Raw genomic sequence first — 24531 nt, forward strand, 5'->3', positions numbered from 1 at the left:
TCCTCTTCTCCATTTGTTGTAAATCACCTTTGAGGGATATGAAATCTTTATTTCTTACTTTTACATTGACTCCTGCCCAGTGTGGCAGCAGTGCAGGATACCATGGTGGTTGTTCCAGTTAAGGGTCTCCAGTGTCTCTGTGGGGTTCTGAGGGAGGGGTTTAGGCTCTGCTCTCTGCAGATGCCACAGCTGCTGTTGTGGCATGTGGCACAGCTAGTTTGCCTGTTTGATGTTGATGTGGGTGTTCCTGCAAGGGCTGGTGACAAGTGGCTGTGCACTGAGGACATGGGTAGCAGGAGCCTAAGCTTTCTCTGCAGAAATGCTGTTGAAATGGAATAAAATGCCTGCTCAAAATGGGGTAGGAGCAGCAGAAATGGGCACTGATCCAAGCCTAATGTATCTGCAAGCTGTGCCAGTTGCTTTTGGTCCTTGTTGGGATGGATGAAGCTGTGGGCAGAGCTCTGTGTTGTTACATCTCAACCCATTTCTTGTGCTCAAGCCAGTTTATTTTAAGCTATCTGGAAATATCTCTATGCTGCACCATAGTGGGTAATGTATGCAAAGTCATGCATTTCAGTGCTATCAGTTGCAAATTACTCTCCTGTCACATGGAAACCTTACAAGGAAAAAAGATAAATAGATGTAAATAGTGTAAGACTCTAAGTTAAACTGTTGCTGACTTTTAAATATTGCTCTCTTGCTTTCCAGAAACATGTGTGGAAACTGGAAATACTCTAGGAAAAGGTGGCCACCTAAGGACACTGCTGAATTAAGCCCTGGCTTATGTATGTTCTGTTGTGTCAGTAATTTCATACCCTCCTAAGAGCTTGTCGATCTTCTTACAAGGGTTTGATGTGAACAACGCCAGGGCAGGAGCTGATGTGAAATATGTATTACACAGCCAAGTCATGCACAGTGAAATGGGTAAACCCACATGCATATGGCCTGTGGGCGCCTCCTCACTGGTTAAATGTTATTTTTGTCAGGTCTCTGGTACCCTTTCTTCATACTTATATGATCAGTTTTGTTCGCCTACTTACGGCTTTTCAACACTGAAAGCGCATTGAAAAGATGCAAATATTACATTCATAAGCTAAAAATCAAAAAAAGAATCTTTAAAAATCTTTTAAAATCTTTAAAAAGATTTTTAAAAAATCTTAATGCAGTACATTGTGAGCAGAATAGCTTCAAATTCAACTCTCCAAGCAGATTTTGTCCTTAGAAAAATATCCTTTCCAGAGGAAAATTTTGTATTGGCCAGCACTAGCTCTGACGCAGATGGGGCACCTAATTCCCTTGTGAAGGAGACATTGTAGCCATGTAAAAAGGAGAAGATGCAGATGTTTTCCTTGTTCAGATCCCCTCAGTTAATGCCATACTATGCACCATGTGTGCACTGTGTCATGTGGATCCTGCAGTTCTCACCGAGTCTTTCTTTAAACATACGCTGCAGCATTCCAGAGCTCTGGCAACATAGATCTGCATCACAACCTTTCTCCTTCATTCATCTTTTCTAGTGCTTGACCCATGCCAGACACAGAAGTATCTTAGGAATTAAGTTTTACAGACTAATTTCCCTTGCTGCTTGTTTTCTCATGTAAGATCTTTCTTTTCTTGCACGAGTTGCATTTATTTGTTGTTAGATAAAAGGTAGTTTTTTGTTCACAACCACAGAATTGCAATCTGGAGTTTCATTAATGTTTGCACAACTTTCTGCCACCGTTGGATTTTGAGATACAAAATGGGAATCTCTTTTATGCCATAAGCTAACGGATTGCTTTTCTTCTTAAGTGTTTAATTGTTTTGTGACTTGTCAATGTGAATTATCCCAGATGGTTCCATTCTACTGGAGTAGGGAAGAAGTTTTCTTGATCTCAGGAAAACAGACTGATGAACAGCCTAATGTTTTGTTCAGCAGTAAACCGTGTTTTCCAGCCTCTTGTCTGAGTTCCTTGTCATCCATTCCCCTAATGGAAATATCCACTGGCATATGTGGAGACTGAAAGGAAGAATTATACCATGTTACTGAGTCTATTTCAGCATCAAGGAAACAAACTTCTCAGCTGGGGGAACAAATTCCTCAGTCTGTTGTATTTTAGAAATAACTTTCTATTTAATTACTTTAAAACATTTTTAAAGTACTTTTTGTTGCATCAGAGGATGATCCTCTTTCTGATACATGTCCCTACACAGACTACCAGAGGCTGTGACATTCCTCTTACCCCATCTTGATAATCCGAAAATCTGTGCTGAAGCATCTGTTCCAGGGCAGTAACATAGGAGCCTCAGACAAATTCTGTGTTTTGTTCCCTGGTGGATACATTTTCCAGCAAGTTATGAAATAAGATTGTGTGAGAAAAAGGCGTTACAGCTAATCCTAATGGGATCTCTTCCCTGGGAATAAGAAAATTAGAAATATATTAATGACAGTGCATAAAGATATTGATGACTAGAAGAATAGGACTGACTCTTGACATAATTATGCTATCTAAAAAAAAAAAATCTTACACTAATCTTCAGAAAGTATTGTAAAACCACTGCTTAATCCCTGTACATTATATCAGAGCCCTAGGTCTGCTGCACTTGAGCTGGAGAGCTCCATTCTCCTGGGCTTGTAGCAGCTTTTCTAGGGCTGTCCTGAAAATTGTGGCCTCATTGCATGAGGGAATAAACCTTGTAAATTTGGGAGTCATCTGCTGTTTTGTTTCCCAAAACACCTCATTCCTTTACTATAGTTTTAATTCAAGTTTTAGTGCTTTAAAAAAAAAAAAATTAAATAAAAAGAACATGTGGGAGTAGCACTATTTTTCTGATCCTACCCCAAAAGATGCAGGAGCTGTGCATGTTCACCTGCATAGCATTAAACCCCCTTTATCTTTAGCCGAGCAAAACTGGAAGCTTGAAAATAAGCTTGGGGGGACAAAAGAGGCAGGGATCTGATGTTCAGGACATATAGAGTACCCTACACATGCAAAGGTCACATTCCCAAAAGGGCCTTTAATCTCTCAGATATCATGAGAGTCCAAGATGTACATCAGCCAGTTGAACATAATCTTCAAACAGCCAATTTCAGTTTCTTACTGTTGGTTATCTTGGTGTATTTTAGCATGTTCATCAGAGGGCTGTGAGGCTTTCAGCCTTCCTCTAAAGAACTGAAAAATTATTGCTGACAAATGCAACAGAGGTTTGTTCATCAGTAAGTGAATATTCATGGTAATGAATGACATTAAGTATGCTGATTAAATAGTAGTGGCAATCAGTAAGTTCTAACAAAATTAGCACAAAGTGCCCTGTTTTTTCTCTTGATGAATCAGATCTCTGAAAACTCAATCAGTTACAATTCAGTCTCTTTCCAAAGAGTTTCCCTGATTGTTTATGGAGGTGTACTCAAGACATCAGTGACATCTTGTCCTTGTTCACCTCCCCTCTTCTCTGTTAGTCTATAGGAGCTCTCCAGAGCCCCAGACATTACTCTTCAGGGGATTGCTCGAGCGTGCTGGAATGCAAAGTGACCTTTGCTATTAACCAATGCTATGGAGATCAGTGGAAATGCAGCAGAATATCCCAGTGGTAAATCTGGCATCCTTAATTTCAGTTGTGTGTATTTTTCTAAATCGCTTGTGCAGCCAGGCTGAAGTTTGGGCTGCATATGGCTCAGCAGTGTAAACTAATTCATTAATTATTGAAAAATGTTACTTTTCAAAGTCATCTACAGTTCAAGCTGCATTGTCAGGAATATGGATTTTGAAGATACTTAATGGCATCAACAAGCAATTGAATGAAATGGCTTAAAATTTAATTTTCTTTAAAGATTTTTGTAACAAATTTGACATCCCACACAAAAGCTTCATAGCAGCAAAGTATGTGACAGTGATGCAGAATGAAATGTAATGTTGTTGCACAAAATCCAAAGTGTTTGCCAGGGAGCAGAGAGCTATAATCTTCACAGAAGAGAGAGATGATAAATTGTTAATCTATTTATTGTTCCAGCTACTACTATGAGCAAACACCAGATTATTTTGAGAAGTACATATGTATGTGAATATTTGTGATAAATAATTTCTCCCACATTCCATTCCAGGGCAAGATTATTATAATGTGCTGACTTTGGCACTGAATGTGAAATCATGTAGAAAATAAAGCCAGTGCAGAATGTGTCAGCTTGCTTGTTTAATCAGTGTCCCTCTATGAAAAAACACAGCAAGTATTTTGTGATCTTAACTAATGAGCTGCTTCTTGTAAGCATTTAAGATATAAAATTTCTGACTGGTTATTTTTTAATTATCAAATTAACCAAGTAGGAGCTTCCTCTTTGAGAGGGCACTGGCTCTGTATCTGTTGCTGCATTGCAACTGAGGTCTTTGAGTTGCTTTGGCCTTTTCCTCAGGAGGCTGAGCTGGAGGAGCTCTTTACAGAGAATCAGGAGTTCCTAGCAGTTTCAGCAGCTTGTGCCTGAGATCTGTCCTGGGATGGAGCCAGGAGTGGAGCCAGTGCTTCAGGTTCCTGATTCCACAAATGCAAACAGTCATGCACTGCCCAGCACCAAGATGCAGCAGGCTGCCCCCAAAAGCCCTGTCCACAGCCAGCTCTCCCAGAGCTTGCCAGGTTGGTGGTGGATGGTGGTGAAGCAGAAGCCCAACCTTGCAGACTGTAGAGGTATGGCAGGAAACCCCAGGAGACCTGCCAGGCTTGTCTTGCCCAGTACTTTTGCAAAGAATATTTTGATTGTAAATTAAGGACTTAGAGGCAACATTTTTAAAGTCATGAGTATATAGTTAAAAGAGTTTCTTATTTTTGGAAATTAACAGAAATCTTTCTCTTGGCTTCATCAACGTTTGGAATAACATCAGGATAGTTGTTTTTAATTGCTCTGAGTGTACTAAGGACTGACATTGAGGAGGTCATGGTAGTTATTTACATGATAGCTAATAATTCACTGTGTAAAATTATTAGTGTTAGTATTTATGTAGGCATGACAAGTGACACAGACTAAACTTGAGTTCTCATGGACATTAATTGCAAGAAGACTTGTGTTCACCCAAATAACAAATGAGAATTCATCCAGAATAACTTGTATGGTGAACTGGAGTTTGTGAGTAATGGAGTGATCATTCTGTTTTGAAAGTCAGATTTTGGATTTGTTTTCTGTGCTTAGAGAGTGGATTCCAGGTGATGCTGTGCACCTGGTTTAGATGCAAGATGATCTATATATTATTTTTCATTAATTGATTATAAAGAGGAGAAAAAAGGGAATCTGCTGTGACTTCAAAAGCTCTATTCTATTCATTAAGCTTACAAAAAAAAAAGTACTGAACTCTTTTTTGTTTCTTGTGGTAAGAAGTCATAGAGAAATGTTACACTGTTCCCCATCTAGGCAATCCAAATTATAAGCATCATGTGACTTTCTTTGTTGACCACCAGTTTTATCTGTTGACTGTAGAGGAAACCAGGAGTGTTACAAATCTAAGCTTATCATATTTGCATTGCAGTTGGCAAATACAATAATGCAGTATTCCCAGGGAGAACTTCCTTGATTTGAAAAAACCTTAATTCATTTTTGCATCCTTTGTATTATTACAGAGCTGAACTGTAGAGCAGCTTTTCTGCAGTCACTGTTTATTGGAGCAGAAAAGAGCCACCATAGAGCAGCTGAGTCCTGATCCTGTAAATCACTACCTCTGATCAAATTCTTGTATTTGCCCAAACCTGATCAATTAAGATCTTGTTGCCTTTTGCAACTTCCTTCAGCCTCCTACCCTGAGCAGTCAGTAAGGGAGAGGTGGGCCAGGAGACTCTTTTGCAAACATCTTCATAAATTTGCCATAGGGACATGAAGTGACAATGGCAGACAACAGGAAACTAATACAAATATGATAGGTAATAAGGCAGTAGAGGAGATAATTGACAATACTGTGCAGAGTAAGGGGTTTTACATTTCATATCTGCATATTTCACATGGACTTAGAATTACATGCAAGATTAATTTGAGATGAAATAATGCTGAAAACATGAAGTGGTGGATATACAGTAACGTGCAGTTCTCAGGTCTGAGTTCTCAAGTTCTTTCCACTATCTTCTGCAGATGGGCTTGTTTTGCTTTCCAGACAATTTACCTGATGTTTCTGGGAGGTTTCCTGAGGGATTTTGGCCCTGCATGTCCAACTGGGGCTCCCTTTTGATGATCTGAGCAGCATGAAAAGCCTGTTAAATCTGAGGGCAGCAAGTCCCCTGTAAGTTTCCTGAGGATGGAAAGCCACACTTGGGAGACACCACAGAGGTCACTGCAGCAGTGTGCATTCAGGAGCTTTATGGCTGATAGAGAAGGGTTAAATGTATTTGCCTGTTGGAGAGCAATACACAGTTGTCACTGATCATAAATATCCCAAACTGCAGGTGGTCTTTGGTAACGACAAATGCAGACTTTATGACCTATGTTCAAGCTAGTAAACACTTCAGTGCATCTCTGTGCTAGTTGGGCTAAAAATAGCCCCTAACCCCAGTGAAATCTACTTTAAGGATTTCTGTGCGTAAATAACATTTGTGTTTTACTATCTGCACTGCAAGAGAGAATGAGTAAGAGGCTGTGGTCAAAATAAGTAAAATCCTTATGGAAAAATAAGAAAAATTTAGGAGAGGAGTGATTACAGCAGCCATGTGTGAAGGCTGAAGGCCAAAATTATAAGGATGTGTTTAGAATTGTGTTTCAAAATTATGGCAGTGCTAGAAGCAAGGAAGCAATATTCTTGCAACATCTGTAAAATCTCAATCAGCAAGACTGCCATTTGCTTGAAATTGTTTCTCTGTGTTTATATTAATTTTATGTCGCAGCATAGTGATTTTTATATTATCATTATTCCAATTTAATGATTAGAAATCAGGACTTCTGCATATAGTTATGATTTGTAGCTGCAAGACAAAGAAATGCAACAAATCTTATAATAGATAGGCTGTCTATCTTTCCTGGCACATTTGTGGAATTTGCAGTTCTTTAACCTGTGCATTGTTTCAAGCAGTAGTTACCTAAGCTTCAGGGAGCAATGAACCTCTCTGCAGGAGAGCACTATTGATTTAACTTGTGGAAGGCTTACTGAAGTCATGTGTGTACACCTCCTGCTAGTTAAGCATGCATGCTAATCTGATTTATTTAAGAAAACTACAGAGAGGCAAGACCAGCAATAGAAATCTTCAGTGTGGCAAATTCAGATTGAGTTGATTTCCCAAGCTCTTACAGTGTTGCAAGATGGGAGAGAGCTGAATAGCAAGAATTGATTCTGTATACTTTTGCATAGTGCATACCAGAAACTCTGCATTTTGCTGTTGCCAGGCAGTAAGATATGATGAAATATTTTGCCTGGAATCTGTTTTATAATGTCACTGGAAAGTGCTGTCCCCATGCAAGCAGGGATGTTAGTGGAAGGGATGGGATTCACTTGCATCATTCTTCAGAAACATCTCGAGGCTGCTGCTTATCCCCTGGTGGGAGTGGGAAGGAAGAAGGAAAGTTACTAAAGATCAGCATGGAAAAGTGCTAAGAGTATTTCCAAAGAGGTTTTTTTTGTTTTGGTTTGTTGTTGTTTTGGTTTTTTGGTTTTTTTTTTTGTTTGTTTTGTTTTGTTTTTTGCTTTGTTTTGTTTTGGTTTTTGTGGGTTTTTTTAATTTCATTATTATGAATTAATATTTATCAAATTGTTTGGCCTGACAGGTAGGTTTGTCTACTCACAGTGCCTTATTCTGAAAACTGTGTAGCTACTAAACTGACATTTTATTTATTTATTTATTTATTTATTCATTCATTCATTCATTCCAGTGCCCAGTAGAAGTGAATCCATGCTGTCCCTTTTAATTAATGGCATAGGATGACAGTAGTTTTGGACAAATGTGGTCCAGTGTCCTGTGGACCTCAGTAATCTGTGCCTACCTTCATCCAGGGAGCTAAGTCATTATTTTAGAAAAGCAGAAGAAGAATAGAAGTTTATATAGAGTTAATTTAAGTCAGATATGATTCACAATGCCTTTTTCTGAAAGCACGTGTGCACATCTGCTCTAGGAAGGACCTATAAGACAGGTTGTGGTAATAAAATTATTCCTGTCCTTTTATCTTTGCAGGGTCTGGCTCTAGGTATTGAACTACTTACAAATGTGTTTAAAATAACCCAAAGGGAAGAAGGGAAGTAGAGCATTTCTATTATGAGGTTGGCTACAGAGAATTTTTTTAAGGATTACTCAACTAAATTGTGGCACACAGAGTATTTTCTCTTTCTATAACTACTCTGAATGGGGAAATGGAAAGAGAGAATTAGGTTACTTGCATACATTCTTGGATTTATGCTTTTTTGATGTACTCAGGTTCTGTGCTATGCTCTGCATCTTGTAACAATCACACACTGCCCTTCATGTAGGAATGTGCAGCCCAGTTCTGCCAGATCTGTCTTGACTCCTGGGATACAAGAAACAATTTGCACATCCACACGAAAATGTCACAAACTGCAAATTGCACAGGGGCAAATGGATCCATTTTTGCGTCTGTTTCTGTGAAAGGTTTGATGTTCATGTTTATTTATATCCCGCAGTCCTTGCCAAATATATGATGTAATTTCCTAACTTGTGGCCTCATGACTACTTGCTGATGTTATTCCATTTCAGAAATAGCATGAATGAAATACAAACTTTGTACACCTAAAAGAAATCTTGTCTCGTCTGCTTCTCCCACCTGTCATTTTTCTGTATCTATAGAAGATGCTGCTGCCCTTGCTGGCTTCAGAGATCATGTGGTGAGCTGCTGCTCCAAGGACAGTTCCTGCATAAATAATTCAGAACACCTTTTCTCTTTTGTGCATAAATATATATATTGTAGCTAAAAGGTTCAAATACATCCAAAGACCTTGGTGCATATGGTTTCTTCCATTTACATGTGTATTTAAATCTGTGCAATAGTCTCCCATTTCTTCAGTTGAAGGGCTTATGCAATTTTAAATCCACTGCCCTTGTAAAAACAACAATTTTATGGTTTGTGGCTGTGTGGCGTGTGTACAGTAGGCTAAGCTGATTGGTAACACCAAGGTTTCCCGTGAAGCTGGTGGGATTGACAGCCACAGCTTGATGATGGAGACAGATGGAAATCTGCTGTGTCTGCAGGCTGTCATGCCCAGCAAGTCTTAAGGCTGCAGCTATGTGAACACCAGGCACATAGCAAAGCCAAAAACCCAAAGCCCTGGTCCCTGCAACTGGTGTGATATGGAGGAATGAAAACAGCTTTCCCCAAATGCCTTTTGTTGTTAAGCTTCTTGGCTTGCTGCTTTGGAGAGCTGATGCTGAGTTTAAGACAAGCCATGATGAGTGCAGCAATCCCATGGAGGTGAAGAGTTAATCTAGGTGTATTTCTCATGCTTTCCCCAGTGAAGTTCTAAGCAGCATCTCCTTCACTTGTGTTGTTGATGCATTTGCTGAGTTTATGTCAGGTAAAACTGCTGTCACTTGACATTGCTTGTGTGGAATGACTGTTCCCTCCATCCATGAGCTGGGCCAGGGCAGGCAAAAAGGTTGGTCAGTGGTTGGATTGGGTCTTGTATTGTGGTTGTCTCTTCTGGGGTGCTGGGATCTAAATGCCAGTTTTAATCATTATGAAAAAATTTTCTTTTCATTCTCTGTATCTTTTATTACAGGTAACCAGAAGTAACACATTTTTTCAACCAAATATAGAAAAAAAATAGTTTCATGCCCATCACTTATCTGCAAGAACATTTAGAATAATACATTGTTCTCATTTTCCTTTTCATTTCACATATTTTGTTTTTATTGTTTCCTTTTCATCAGTTTTAATGCCAAGTATGTCAATAGAAAATATGTGTTTAATTTCTTTATGTTGTATCTTTTTTTCTTTTTTATCATACAGGTGTAGTTGCAGTAAGTACGAAAGCGTGTGATACTGTGAATTATTACCTTCACACAATAATATCCATGTTTTGGTAGCTGGTTTTAGTCTCTCCATCATCATTTTAGGTTTGCAGTTTGGATTTCCTTAGCTTTTTATTCATACCTGTACAAAATGTCTTTAGATGTAGTTAAGAAAAGCAGTCCTGGTTTTTGTTTTAGTTCGGAGCTATAATCAGAACATAATTGTCAGGAGAAAGAAAGAAAAATATGCACAACCTTAAGAGGTGTTTCCTTATAAACAAATAGAACTCCTAATAGTAGAGCCCAAGCAGAAGCCTGGGCTGTGCTCCAGGGAGCTGCAGAGCTCTCTGCACGCAGCAGCCTGTACCTCACAAACTGGAAGGCAAAGTATGTCTGACATTCAAGAAGCACATATAAAGGCATTGAATTAACATTTAATTTACTGCATTGGCTGTTATTGTTAAGTCAAATGTACCAACTGAGCTCAGCTTGCAGAAAACAGATTGATCCTCTAATACAAAATATGTGAGAAGGAATTGTTCACATAGCTCTGATGGGCTGTGGGAGACCAGCAAGAGGGAACTGATATTCTCAGTGATTTTAAGAAATGTGTATTGCTAGACTCTCAGGGAACTACTTGTGTGGTGAGGGTCACAAAACTCATGGGATACTTCAGTGGCTGAACCAGTGCCAGGCCAGGCTACTGTGATGGAGCAGCAGCTTTGAGCACTCAATGCAACTTTTGCAAGAGATCTCAGTAGAAGCAGTTTATAGAGCTCTGTCATTGTGCTTTCTGGTCCCTGCCTTGCTACATGGTTCCTGCTCACTTATCATATTTTCAAATGCCCTGGTAGTGCATGTGTGCTGTTGTAGTGCAATGGAAAACTGGTATTGCAGTGCAGTTTGCTGGGGGTGTGCTCTGTGACTTCCCTCTCTGCTCATGTACTCATCCAGACTCTTAGAAAGGATGAACACAGAAAAAAAGAAATGAAGCTGGATGTTATAGTATTAAAGAATTGATGAGTAACTCATATCCACTGAGTTTTTGCTACATAAGGATGAATTTGATAATCAAGGTCTGGAAAAGAATCCATTAAATAAACCCAGAGACCAATAGGAGCTAGTCATAGCTCCTTGGTACTCATTGACAGTGTGAAGCTCCATAGGCATTATGTGGGAGGAGAAGGAAAGCAGATATGGGATATTTAAAAATGGGCCATTCAATGTGCTAGAGATCTGATGTAGCCAATAATAACTCACTTAGCATTGCTAAAAACAGATAATAATCTTTTAATGCAAAAACCACAGCACACAATACCAGCTGAACCCATTTCAGACGTCATGAACAGGGATGCAGATGCATTGATCAAGAGAGTGAGATTTGGTGGTTGCCTAGGGACAAGTGAGCCTGACCTACTTCCCAGAGAAGAGGCATGTGCTGGTTTGGAGGGCTAACATGCTGATGTGGCATTTCAGAAATGCTGAATTTCATCACTCCAGGGAAAAATCTTCTGAGCAAACTTGATTGAGAGAAAAAAAGTTAGAAGCGAATAAATTCAATTGTGGTTTTGTAAAGAAACCTTGCAGAATATTTACTGTACTCCTCATACCAGATCACAGGAAAATCAAAGAGGGATCTTCTCTCTGGAAGTTTGAAATAAAATCTATGGCTGATGGAAGAATTTAGTTGTTTCAGGAGAACGACACTAAAAAGGACTGAGATGAAGTACCAGATAAAGACTGTAAAGGAGTTAGAATTAATGCCAAAAAAGCAGAACTGTTCCAGAAATATCTTGCTTTCCAATAAATACTTCATTTCTCTTTGAAAAATAGCAGGATGACCTCATTGTATCAAATCAGAAGGATGCAGTACACTGAAGTCAATATTTAGTGAGAATATGGTAATGTTTTTCCTGGTAGAGCTGCACTAAAAATCAACCCATCTGCTTACCAGCACCAACGAATCTGAAGAGTTGGATCCAGAAATTCCCAGACATTTTTGCCCTGGGAATTCAATTTAAAAATCATGGAATGTGGCAATAATTTCAAACTGAGGAAGACGGGATAAGCATTGGAAAATGATGACTGGAATGATCTGTGTAGCTCTAGTGTGGTTAGTCTGGTACAAGCAAGGAACAACATTACAAGAATTTTTAAGGTGAATACAATTGATAAAGACTGAGGAGGTTAGAAGTATAGTTGCTTCAGTCAGTGTAATCTTCTGTTAAAAGGAGTTAGCTGACTTCTTTTCCCCCCAAAGATTTTTAGTTTTGTTTTATAAAGGTTTGTATATACAGTGAGGTTTCATGTTTGCCACCTATTTTGCTTCATATCTCCCAGGGCTTTTAGTTTTAGGGAAGAATATTATCTATACAGCAACTTCTTACTGTATTAAAAGCCCCAAACTTTGGAATGTCTGACAACCATTGGCAGTAGTGAATTTCCTTCAAATAGGGATCTTTTCATAGAGACTTGGAAACAATCTTATTCAGCAATTCAGCTGAATTATTCAGCTGTTTGGAGGAAACCTTGATGCTTTCACTAGAAGCAAAAAATTTCCTCCAGTTTTGAATAACAGTAAGATTGTAACCTCAGTTTGTGCAGCAAGCTGGGCCCTTGTTAACACAATATGTTCTAAAGCCAAATCCAAAGTAGTAAATTCAAAAAATAATATTGAGATAAAATTCCATTGCAATAATAAGGGAAATTGAATCAGAGTGCTGAAAGTCTTGCTTCCATGCAAATACGTGTTACTGGATTAACAAGGTGAAGCCTCCCAGGCTGTGGCATAGAGGGTAATGTGGGGTGAGCAGTGGCATGTCCAGACTTGAATTTTGCAAATCTGTGACTTTATGCAGCAAAAAAAGAGGAGGAGTGGAAAAGGCAGTGTCAGTATTGTACCAAAATTTGCGAAAGAGGAAGATTGAAGAAGTAATTTTCAGGTAAAGACAGGAACTCAAGTTGCATTTATCCAGTAGGAAGACAATGAAAGGATTAAAAAGGGAGAATTGGCAAAAAGCAAAATCTCTCATCATTCACAACTGCTTTGCTCCCTCCTCCACTTTGATTTCTGGCTCATAAGCAAACATTTTTGCTAAAATACTTTTTAATCTGATCACCAGGAGTCAGCTGTGAGTACTGGCTCCTCACACCACAGCATAATTTCCTTTTGTGTTGCCCATACCTGTGCCAGAACTAAAACCAATCCTCAGGCTGAGGATAACCCTGATTTGTCTGTCAGCAGACTGAGCACCATGTGAGGAATGCTGAGATTTTCATGGTGCAGGTATGCTGGTCTCCAAGCTCTCAGACAGGGGATAACTTGCAGTGGTTTGAGGGTGCCATAAATAGGGTGTCCACATGCTGGTGAGCAGCCTGTGATGGGCTGTGATAAAGGTGACAAGTCTGTGAGTGTCTGCATCTTCTGTGTTCACTGTGGCAGTGTCAGAGGATTGTCTATAGTTCTCTCTTAGGCTGAAGATATTTAGGCTCTGTAGGGCATTGTCCACTGGACAAGTGGACATCCTGTAAATACTGCGTATGACTCAACTGTTGTATGTTGTCTTTGATATGGAGGAGGTTTATAACTTACTAGAGTGTGACGAGATGTTTATCTAGCTCATTTTGTTCGTACTGAAAGATTATCTTCTCCAAAGTGAGTGTGTACATGTCACCACAAGGACTTTTGTTTTCTTTTCCTGGATACTTTATCCTATGGTGAGGGTAAAGAAAGTGTTTCTTTGCAGTGGATGTGTAAATATAATTTTAAACTACAGAACTTCAGTGATAGGTAGTGTCTGGGGCCTAAACTGACCAAAGAATTCTGGTACTGCTTATACTGGAAGCAGCAGAAATGGTTGATTGATTTATTCCACTGCCTTAAATCCCTTAATAAGCCACTGAAAGTTAGACATATCCTTCAGTGGCCTGGAATAATTATTGGGTAAGAAAAGAGTGACTTTTTTTTATTTATTATAGTGTATTACAGCCTTTTATTCAGCAAGCTTTCAGCTCTAATCATGAGTGATAATACCACTTTGAAGATATTAGATTGTCTTATGAGGGGGTTTTATAAGAATTTGACAAGGAAATCTTAAGTTTGTGGCCCTATTAGGTGTCCAGTTCAGCATTTGAGACGGGAGATGTTCATAAGCTGTGAAACATGAGATTGCAGCTGATAAGGTTCCTCTGTGCTTCACCTAAATCAAGTTACATTGAGCTGAATTCGAGTCTTGGGCTGAAATTGCTCTGGTGTTATAGAGGATCCTGTGCTTTTGCTGAGGATGTAGATTTTGTGAAATAGTGTGAAGCCAGTAGGCTTTGCCCTGGGGCTGGGAGATGAAGCATTTGCTGTTGATCGACCAAAGACTTAAATTTTAATTCAGAGCTTTGAGACCTTTCACAGGTACAACCTCCATGTTCTTGTTAGGCTTCTTGAAAACACTAAGATTTTTCGTATTTCTCAGTCAATTGGTAGATTTAAAGCAGGTTCTTTCTCTTTCTTCTTCTAACAATGCTGTGAATATCTAAAGGGAAATTTCCTTTTAACTGTTTTCCTGGGTTCAAGCAGTTTCAGCCTGAGCAGATACTGCATTGCATCCAGCTCATCTGTATGGTGACTGGTGTTCATAGGCAGCTTTCTCTTTGCCTTCTGTTTCTGCAGCAAACAGTTGCTAGGCTTCCCTGATGGGGTCTTTAAAAAAAAAGTAGAAAAGATCAAATATGTGTACAGAGTACTTCAAAATTACAAGAGAAATGAATCTATAACATTATTGTGTTGAAGAAAAGTTGTATTGTTGGTAAGCACTCCCCACTCCCTGCAAGGAGGTCCCACGCTGGAACAGAGGGGTACAAGGGCAGTATTGTTTGTGAGTCCTGGCATACATCTCTGTCCTTGCTGCCCCAGCACACTGGAGCAATGCAGAGGCAATTGCTTTAGTGCAGCAGGCAAATTGCTTTGTGCAAGCAATTCAGCTGCTGCTCATGAGAAACAGAGCTGCAGGAGCTGTTTGACTGACTTTCATATAAATGAAGCGTGATCAGAAGACATTTCTGGTGATGTTTAGAGTCCCAAAGATTTCACACTTCTGCACTGCCCTGTGCAGATGCCAGGGTACTGATCTTGAATACTGTCCCAGAATTCCAGAGAGTCAGTGTTCAAGTGCTGGATGCAAGCTAAGAAACCTCTACAGATGGTTGCAAGGTGGTTTTTTAAAACACTTTTGGGAATGTGAGAGCTGGCACCAAAATTATTTTGGAATGCAGTCCGTTAGAAAGATGTGATATAAACCAGATTTCTGTGCACTGTTACAAGTTAGTACAATATTAATCTGGTTGAATTAATATCACCATTAATTTGTAAAGAGAGATTGTTTTATGGTTTCTCACTGATTTTTGTGGAAATCTCTGAAACACAGCAAGGCGTAAAAATATGTTTTGGAGATGAGCTGAATTTACACTGGAAAATAGGGAACTTACAGGGCTGCTTTCCTCACTAGTGTTAATTTTACAATTTCACTGGAAAAATGGCCACTTAACTGACTGTGAACTTGATCTAAATTCTTGTCTAGCAAATCTTCATTCATTTTGATGGTGATCCAAGAGGCAAGACAGGGAACTGGAAATACCTCTACCAATTCATGTTCTGGGTAAAACCCTTTATGAAAACCATTTCTTGGTTCAATTTTTATGCCTTTATGCCCTATAAATTACTCAGATATATCCGAGTAGCTGTAAAATTATTTAGCAAATATGCCTTTTGTGAACTGGGACATAAAGTGTTTTAAAACTTGATACACCATCTTTGGTAGAAGAGGTTAAATGGTGAACATTAGAGAACTTAAGGTAGATTCAGAGCTTTGCAGGAAGAGGATGCTCTTCTATGGTAGAAAATCCAAACAGAGATGTGTTTCTGTGTCCCAAAGTGTTATCCAAATCACATGCTGCAGCTTGTCTCTTTCTGGTAATGCTGTTTGACATATTGTCAGCAACACCAAGTATGTTTTTTCCCCTTCCTCACTCTGTGTGTGTCAACACATTTGCAGCTGTGATTAAGAATCCTCTGTTTAATGTTTCATAAATTTTTGGATTACCTTACACTGAAATAAGCCAGTCTTCATCTGAGAGCACTAAACTGCATGTATATCCCATTGCTTTTCCAAAATAAAAGAACTCTTGAGAATGAACCATGTGTGAAATAATAGAATCATGTGTGTACACGTAGGGAAGAGGTTGGTGAGAAAGCTGAAGTCGTGCAGCTGAATGGGAGTTCACTTTTACAGTATGTTGAAAAATGTCATAAATGTATTCACAAATTGTTTAAATTCTTAGGGGAGGCCAGAGGGTTTCTAACATGGCAAGTGAAGATTTACTGCCATCTACTGTGGAGTTGAACAACGTTTATGTGTAACAGCTAAAACAAAAGGAATGAATTGGTTAGTGTGCATTTTTGGAAGGGGGACACGGGTTAGGATTTAAGCTATTATCCCAGATTGTGGGGTTTGAAGTTCTGCCTGAGCAGGCGCAGGGCGGTGGTGCCGAGCAGAATCCAGTGCATCAGCTTTCAGACTGTGTGTGTGACCAAGTGGCCAGGCAGAACCCTGGGCTCTCCCACCAGGTATAAATCCCAGGAATTTCTTTAAAGATGCCCTTCAAGTGTTAGAAGAACCTGCAGCTGTTTCCAATGGATCTGACTTTTATAATCTTCATAAGGTAGGTACTTATTCCTAAAAACCCTCCTGAAGGTGATGCCTCTTAGCATATCTATACCAAACAGACTCTTAGCCAGAGACAGGGATTTTTTTAAACCACAGGTGGGTGGTTAAATTCCTTAAAATTTCTGCATGTTTTGTGAAGGTAAAAGGCAAAATGCTAAGTGAGAAATAGTTGAAGTGTCTCAATGCTCTGGTAGGGAGGGGAAACCTAGTAAGTAGATTCTTGTTAGTTACTGTCCTCACATCTATAATAAGGAGTTGTTGAGCTTCTCTCACAAATGTTTTGGCATGATATGTGACTTTTTGCTCCAGGGTAAATCTCTAAACTGAACAGACTTCTGAGCACTTGCATCCTTCAGCTGGAGCTGTAGGTCCCTTCATGTGGGCCACAAATGCAGCCCTTCAGATAACTGGATTTCTGTGCCACTCTCAGGCCAGCTGTCTGCCTCCTTAAAACTGCTTCAGGTTCTGCCCTCCCTTCTGTTCATGCAGGCCTGTTCCAAAATTTGGAAGATGCTGATTAGGTGTCTGTGTCAGCTGCTGAATCCATACCAGCTTGGCAGTGGAGGGAAGCCATTAGATGTTTAGATGTGGATGCTGCCATTCAGATTTTCCTTTCAGGATCATTATTGTACTTCAGACTTTAGGTGAGAGAGAGATTAAATGGTCCTCGAGCATTAGTCCATCTTTTCCTTACATCAAAACCATCCATTTATTTTAAGAATTAATTAAGCCTACAATTAGAATTGCAATTTAATGCAGTTCTAGACAATGAGGAAGCTGTAGTGAGCTGATCAAGAAACTCAGGCTGTTGTTAAATCCTTTTCTCTCCCAAGCAGAAAAGTCCCAGGTCTTCTTTTCATGTCTTCACCTATTTAGATTCAATGTTATTTAGGATGAAAACTTTACACTGAATTTAATACATAGAAGAAAAAAAAATGTACGTTTATATTCCTGTAGTAGAAGGAATCATTTAGGGAAATACTCAGAAGACTTCTTCTACCTTTTGCTTCTTACAAGATTGCAATTTTTTCTCAGAAATTCTTACATGTGGGCTTGCAAATGAGCTGTACCTCATTGCTGTACCTTGCAGTGTTTTGGCAGTGTGAGGATTTTTAATTTTCTGCTGTATAATTTTATTCTACTATAGGATCAGTGGTGCTGCTCTTATTACAGCTGTGTACAACCACAACACTATTGCATCTAGTTTTATGTCCTTCACTGTATCAGTGCAGTAAATTCTGGTATTAACAATGCTAATTATGTCAGGAAAGAAAACAGGCCTGGCATTAGTCAGGAATCCTTTTTCACACTTTCAAGGCATCATTACAATCATCTAAAATTTCTTATTAAAATGTCTGAAAAAATTGCATCTCTCTCCTCTCACCCTTTCTACCATGTTATATTATCTATTAATTGTAAGTTTTCTAGCAGTTTGCTAAATTAGGGAAGATTTCCAGAAGGATAAAAGTATCTGTTCTAACTGAGGCTGTTCCCATCTTCCTATAGCGAGTTGAATGATGTAGATGTGATATTTGTAGTCCTGTTGCTGAATCTCTGATGGATACATCTGCCTGTCAGTTGTTGGTTTAATTTCTCTGAACTCACTATCAAACTTCTTTGTAGATCACCCCTGAGGCCTGTATGTAAAGTATGTTAGAAACATCCCATTGCTTAAAGAAAACAGATCCTGGGAGACTGATGACACATTCAGATCATTGTGAATTGCGATGTAGAAAAAGAGATTTTTCTGGATTGCTTTTGAGAATTCTGCTCAGCTTTTTCATAATTAAGGCTTTTCACTGTGCTGTTGGAGTTCAGTGTGAAACTACACAATAGCTAGTATATTATTAACACTGTTTGCTCTTGCTCCATCAAAAAACACCTCAGGGTGCCTACTATGAATGAGACTTAAGATTATGGTAGAGCTTGAGCATTTTCATTTATAACTAGAAATTAACCAGGTGTACTAGAAGTGCCAATGTGTGTTTTTTGCTAGATGACTTAATATTGTGCTACTCAAAACTGATGGGCATTTTGGGCTTTCACATTTAAAACAGCAGTGTGGAATTTGGTAATTTGTGGGGAGGGATCTACAGCATCTGCATATCTTTTCACCCTTGCTGTGCACCCTGCTGCTCTAAAACCCGTGGTTCCCTGGAGCAAATTGGGGTTGTAAGACCCAGATGTAGAAAAGGGACAAGGATTCTAATCCCAAAGGAATTTGGCTTTTTGGCAGACACTATGGGCAGACAGGTGTGGATGACTTTGGAGCTGGCTTTAGGTCTGTCACTCGATAGGGCTGCTAATGAGCTGTTTTATGCTTCCTTGCTGTAGTGGATGATGTTGTAATTCCGAGGATAGAATCAGGTTTCCTTTTGGGAGTATTGTCTGCAGCTCCTCAAGAGGTCTCTGCGCAGGATCTTTCATGGAGCTGTAGTTAAAGACTTTTCTGATGCACACATATAGTTATTCTTTTAGTAAATAGAACTGCCCACCCAGATACTGGTATGCTCAAGCATAATGCAAAGAATTACTTTCTTCATGCCTGATGGGAAGGAATTCCACAGCCTAATTGGCTGCACAGAGCACTGAGCAGGACCAGAGCCTGGGGAATACTATCTTGCTAATGAAAAAATATTCCTTTACAGTCAGATGCAGAGCGTGTTACAGTCTGTAATGAGCCTGATTGAATGTTTATCAGTACAAAGGTATGGAAGTTGTAGAATTACACTGAAAAAATTAATTCTGTCACTAATTCTGTTACTGTGATGTGACAGAGAATTGCATTGTAAATGCACTGAGGCTCCCATGTGACCATAAACAGCATCTTCTCAGATCTCAAATATGTTACAGCAAATGCCCAGAGGAGGCTGAGTCTGTACTGCTGAGATCAATAAATATTTTATATTTGGGTGAAAAGAATGGTAGTAGATAGCCTGCAGTACTTTTTATATTTACCTTTGCTTTCTAGTAGTTGAAAGCTATGGCAAAGCATACTGGACATTGACTATTTCTTTTGTTTGTTTACTCAAGATTTTGAAAGCCTGACTAAATAAGTGTCATCTCTGAAACACAGCTTTTGAAATAAATCCAAGATTTTATACCTTAAGTTAAAGGAAGCTTTTTTAATAACTTTTTTTTTTATTTGTTTTGTGTCATTTTTCACTATTATACAGCAGTGTTTTAAAAGGAGATGGCTAGCTACTTTTAAGGCATTAAACAGTGATGTTTTGTTTGCAGTCTTTTACCTTGGGACAAGAAAAAGCAGTCAATGAAAAGATTGGATTTTAGTGCAGAAGGCATTCCACTCACAGGGAGAAAGAGGGACAAGTGAAGCATGTGGGCGCCCAAACTGATAAAGGGGTAAAGAAAAATCGTTACCAGTGCTGTGAAGAGTTTGAGGGTGAGGATTTATACAAAACACTTCAAGCCTTGGGACATACAGAACCACTTGAAGCACTTTGTCATGGTGGAAGGGGTGAAGGCCATGCACATGTTATGAAGGTGTGAGTCCCATTAATTTAGACAGGAGATGCATATTGCAGTTCTAGCTGTAACCTGATGAAAAGACATGGATAGAGGAGTGGCAGGATTTCACCAGCAGATGCTGGAGGGAAGAGGAGAAGATCCATGTGGATAGCAGGGTGGATAAAAGTCAAGCCAGTGGAACTGCAAAAGATCCTTTGCCACAGAAGAGAGATGATCAGAAGTGGGAGAACCTGCTAGAAGATCAGGTAGATACACCAGCAGGTTGCTCAGGTCTGGATATTTGCTGGATCTATTTCAGGTCAGTTTGAAAATAGGCACATTGATCTGATACTGTTTTCTACTTGTTTTCTTATGTACTGTTTATCCCTTGCATAATATGAATCAGTTCATGGTCTTCACTCAATAGAGCAAAAGACATGGAGAAGGCAAGTGCATGTGTTCTCTGTTCCTCTTTTTCCTTTTTTTCCCTTTCCACTTAATACTCTGAAAAAGCTTTATTGCAGAATTTGTTACACTGTTTTTAACTCTTGGCTCTTTAACATTCTGAAGCCAGACATCCCCATCTAGTGGTTATTCCACCTTCACTCACTGAGTACCACTTTGGGAAGAAGGATGCCCTGCACACATACACAGAGCAGGAAGACCAGCTGTGCTGTAGCCCCTCTGTTACTTCAGTGCCTTCCTTGCAGGGTCTTAAACTGCTGTGAGTCCAGAACAAAGTACTTTATTTTTTCCCCAAAGGAAATTATTTTTAGTACGTATAATTTGCATGTGGGAAAAAAAAATTGCTGATATATGGAAGGGAATTATTTTACTACTGCTTATGACACAGCAAATACACATGAAGATATTTGTTGTCATAACTGTATGAAGAAAGTAAAGCAGGATCAGTCTTGTTTGTTAACAAGAAGATGAAAAAAATAATTACTGGACATTGCTTTGTGAATCAAATTATTGCATTAAAGTAAAATTGTTGGGACCCTGTAGCACATAAATTATTGCAGAATAATATTTCTCTGCATTAAACCCTTTGTAGCCTTTCAGAGAAAAACACAATCACTTGTTTATTTGTTGGAGTCCTGCTTCCTGAAGGCTTCACCATAACTCCCTGTGTGTGGCTGATGGGTTTGGTGGTGGCTGTGAGTCAGGAGTGGTCCAGGGCTGCTCTTTGTCTGAGAGCTGCCCAGGCTGGGGCTGTAGTGCAGCTGCCTGACTCTCCTTGGCTGTGAGGAAATGCTGCCCACAGTCAGGCTCTCACAACCTGGGATGGGCAGATGCTTCCAGCACCACTTGGGATGGGAGAAAGAAGGCAATCCCTGTGTAATTCACAGGCAAAGTCAAGGTGTGCACCAGGTGTAAACCCCCCTCTTCTTCCTCACAGGAAGGTTCATATTGCTTTCTCCACCATGGGGTCTCCTCCATCTACGGGCAGAGAAATCTCTTATGGACTTGACTGCAGGAATGGAAACAGTTTTCTATTTCTTTTCAATCTTTAATTCATTTTGCTCCTCTTCTTGAAGGCCCTTTTACTTTTTCTATGTACATACATATACATTCAGAGATCACAAGATATTTGTTGGATCCCTCTCCGTGCCCTGAATTTAAAAGTCTTGAGTTGGATTTGCTTTATGTCAGGAAGGGCTAAAGTGTAGCCAGAGTTACAAAGCCAGAAAGGAGAAGGAGAAAGAGGCTGTTCATCTCTTCTCCTGCAGTGGGGGAACATCCTCAGAAGTGCCTGGCTGAGGACTGGCTGTAGAAGCTGGTGTCTGTGTCAGCTGAATAACTTACCCATGTTTATTGCTGGAGATAGTAGTGAGAATATTCAGCTGAAATTCTGAAAATTGACTCCTTTCCCACCATCTTCTAATGAGTATTTTTAACATGTATTTTCTGTGGTCATTTTTCAGAAGAACTCTTTAGTGGAAATGTCCTACTATTGAAGGTGCTTTCTGTTCCCACAGCAGAAGCAGAACTGGTTCTGCATTACATCTGCTTTAATTTTATTTTTTGTAATCTGTTTATGACTAAGGAGCCGTTGGGTGGCAGTATCAGCCAGTGAGCACTTCCAATAGCTGCTGAGCTAAATGCAAAAGTCTAGGTAGGGAAGATGAGAAATGACAAGTTTAAGATGGAAAACATACATTGGTTTGTATTTGAAGAGGCTGTGTTTAACTCCACACCATATATGTTTTGAAAACCTTTTAAAATGAAGTATAATCCCTTTGCTCTGCTTTCTTCAAAAGCAGAAGTCTATTTCTAATATCAATATTTTTTTTTTTTTAGAAGCAGCTATGAATGTAGAATAAAAATAATCCCATACTAAGAATAAGGGAAACTGATGTGCCAGCCTTCTGGTGGGTGTGTGCCTTTAGGATTAGGGTGTGTGCCTGCACAGGGGCTTAGGTGCTGTTTGAGTTTGGTGTTCCTGAGTTGGGCACAAACACCAGGGTAATAGCATCTGGGATTCACATCATACATTTATTTTCATTTTATTCCATTTTTTTGTTAATACAAAGCTCCCTTGTGTGTTCAGCTTCATGACTGGAAAATAGCATTTGTGGTAATCTACTATTTAATTCTACATTTGGAAACAGCAGACTTAAAATACCAATTTATTTGTGATGATGTAAAACTTGCAAAGCTGACTAAGAGTTTCTGCTTTTAGGCTCTATTTCTGGCTAAGCCTGTGTTTTCTGTGAAAATAGTTGTAGTTATTTTTGTCATGGGCTATGATGTCAGTTCCATTATAAGCATTTTCATAGAATTACTGTTTCATACATTCATGCTGTTAGCTCTTGGCACTCTCTCCTAAGTTCAAGGCTGGCAAGACTATGAAAGCTGCAAGCAAATTGTGACTTGTTCATAATATCCTTCACTTCACAAACCCCATCCTGTTCCTGAACAGGAACATTTTGAGAGGTACCAAAAAAAGCCCCCATGATCATGTTGTTCACATCTTGCTTTCAAATGCACCAGATAATGCCACTTGTTTAAGCTTAGTCATGTCTGGGGGAATGTCAGGAGTCTGCATCACATGAGCTGCTCCTCAGATTTCCCAGCCTGGATCAGCATGTTTTCCTGGGTAGAAGCAGAGTGGAGATGTTATTAAAATGGCTCGTCCTAGATGTTAGTATTGATATTAAATCTCATGCTTATTCCTGTGATTTTTCATGCAATATTTCACATTTATATTCAGCTTATTTATGTGAAAATACTTTTTTTCATTAAGTTATATGCCTCAAATGGAAGAACATACATTCTAACTAACCACTCTCTTTGTGTTCTTGCTGAAAATTTTGTTTTCTGCTCAACCCCCAGATTTACCACCTTAGGGCAACTTCAAGCTGACTTCTGGCTTAGTTTTAAACATGTGTATCCTTTCCATGATCTGTTTATAGACCCAGTGTTGCTCGTCCTCTTTCCCTCCTTGGAGACCAGGAAGCCAAAAGGGCCACTAGCATGTCCTTGCTCATGCTCCTGGTCAACAACCTTCTCCTGAACAAACACAGCATGTGACAGACAGGGGAAACACCCAGTAAAACCTGGGTTTGTTCCCTCCTGCCTTTGCAGCCCTGGTGATAAATGCACCCTGCCTGGAGATACTCCAGACAGGTGAGATCTTTGAGCCTTTCCCCTTGAGCATCACTTCCAGATGCTCAAGGGCTGCTGTACTCACCACACCAGCTGTGCAAAACCCAGAGAGGGTGAAAGCTGAGGAACCAAAAAGGCTGGCAGCACCAAAGTGCTGGGTTGTCTTATGCCTCGCCATCAGGTGACTTGTCTCCAGGACAAAATCTGCTCAGTGTGTTCGACTCTGCTCCAGGGCTCTGTTCCCAGGGTCTCTGATCCTGTTTCAAGAGTCAGGAGTAGATTGGCATTGCTTCCTAAGGCTTCAAGCCTGTGTTTTGTCTGTCCTCTCCCGTGTCAGTCCCTCCCCCGTGATGCACATGGAGTTGGATGCCCCACATGTGCCCATATAGGGAAGGGTGTAACTATCTTGTTGACACTGGTTAATCCAGGCAGGCATGTGAAGGGGCAGCAGAGTGTGATGCTCACATGTAGCGTGGCAGATGGCACTTGGGACTGGCTGTCTCCATCACACCCCTCAGGACCGACATATAAGACAGGGAAGGAGCTTTTTTGCGTACCTCTGCATGCTCCTGACAAAGCTGCTGAAGGACTGGGATGTCTAGCTCCATGTACTGAGCCACACTCATTCCTAGAGGAAAAAATTAATGAATCTTTCCTGTGCTGGAAATTAATGGAAGTTCTGCAATAGTTTTAATTTTTACAACATCAGTGCATTGTATTAGGTGAAAATAACGGAGCAGTAGCAGATGTCTTGCAGGAAACACCATCCTGTATTGGTGAAAGCCTACCTAACCATGTCCTTATCCAAATGTATGGCCAAATGGGACAAAACTCAACTGAA

At 39.7% G+C, this 24531-nt stretch overlaps 1 protein-coding gene and 1 long non-coding RNA gene across 9 annotated transcripts in view; one reads left to right on the forward strand and one right to left on the reverse strand.

The window, feature by feature from the left end:
- Nucleotides 1–24531, forward strand: part of RBM20 (RNA binding motif protein 20) — a 98166-nt gene that overhangs the window by 34753 nt on the left and 38882 nt on the right. The window lies entirely within an intron of this gene.
- On the reverse strand, nt 22559–24484 carry LOC306805202. The gene is made up of 2 exons (XR_013775144.1): nt 23776–24484; nt 22559–23177 (listed from the first exon to the last, which is right to left on the reverse strand). It is a non-coding gene; the product is annotated as an uncharacterized lncRNA (long non-coding RNA).

This window comes from Erithacus rubecula (genome assembly GCF_903797595.1).
Source record: "Erithacus rubecula genome assembly, chromosome: 9".
NCBI classification, from domain to species: Eukaryota; Metazoa; Chordata; class Aves; order Passeriformes; family Muscicapidae; genus Erithacus; species Erithacus rubecula.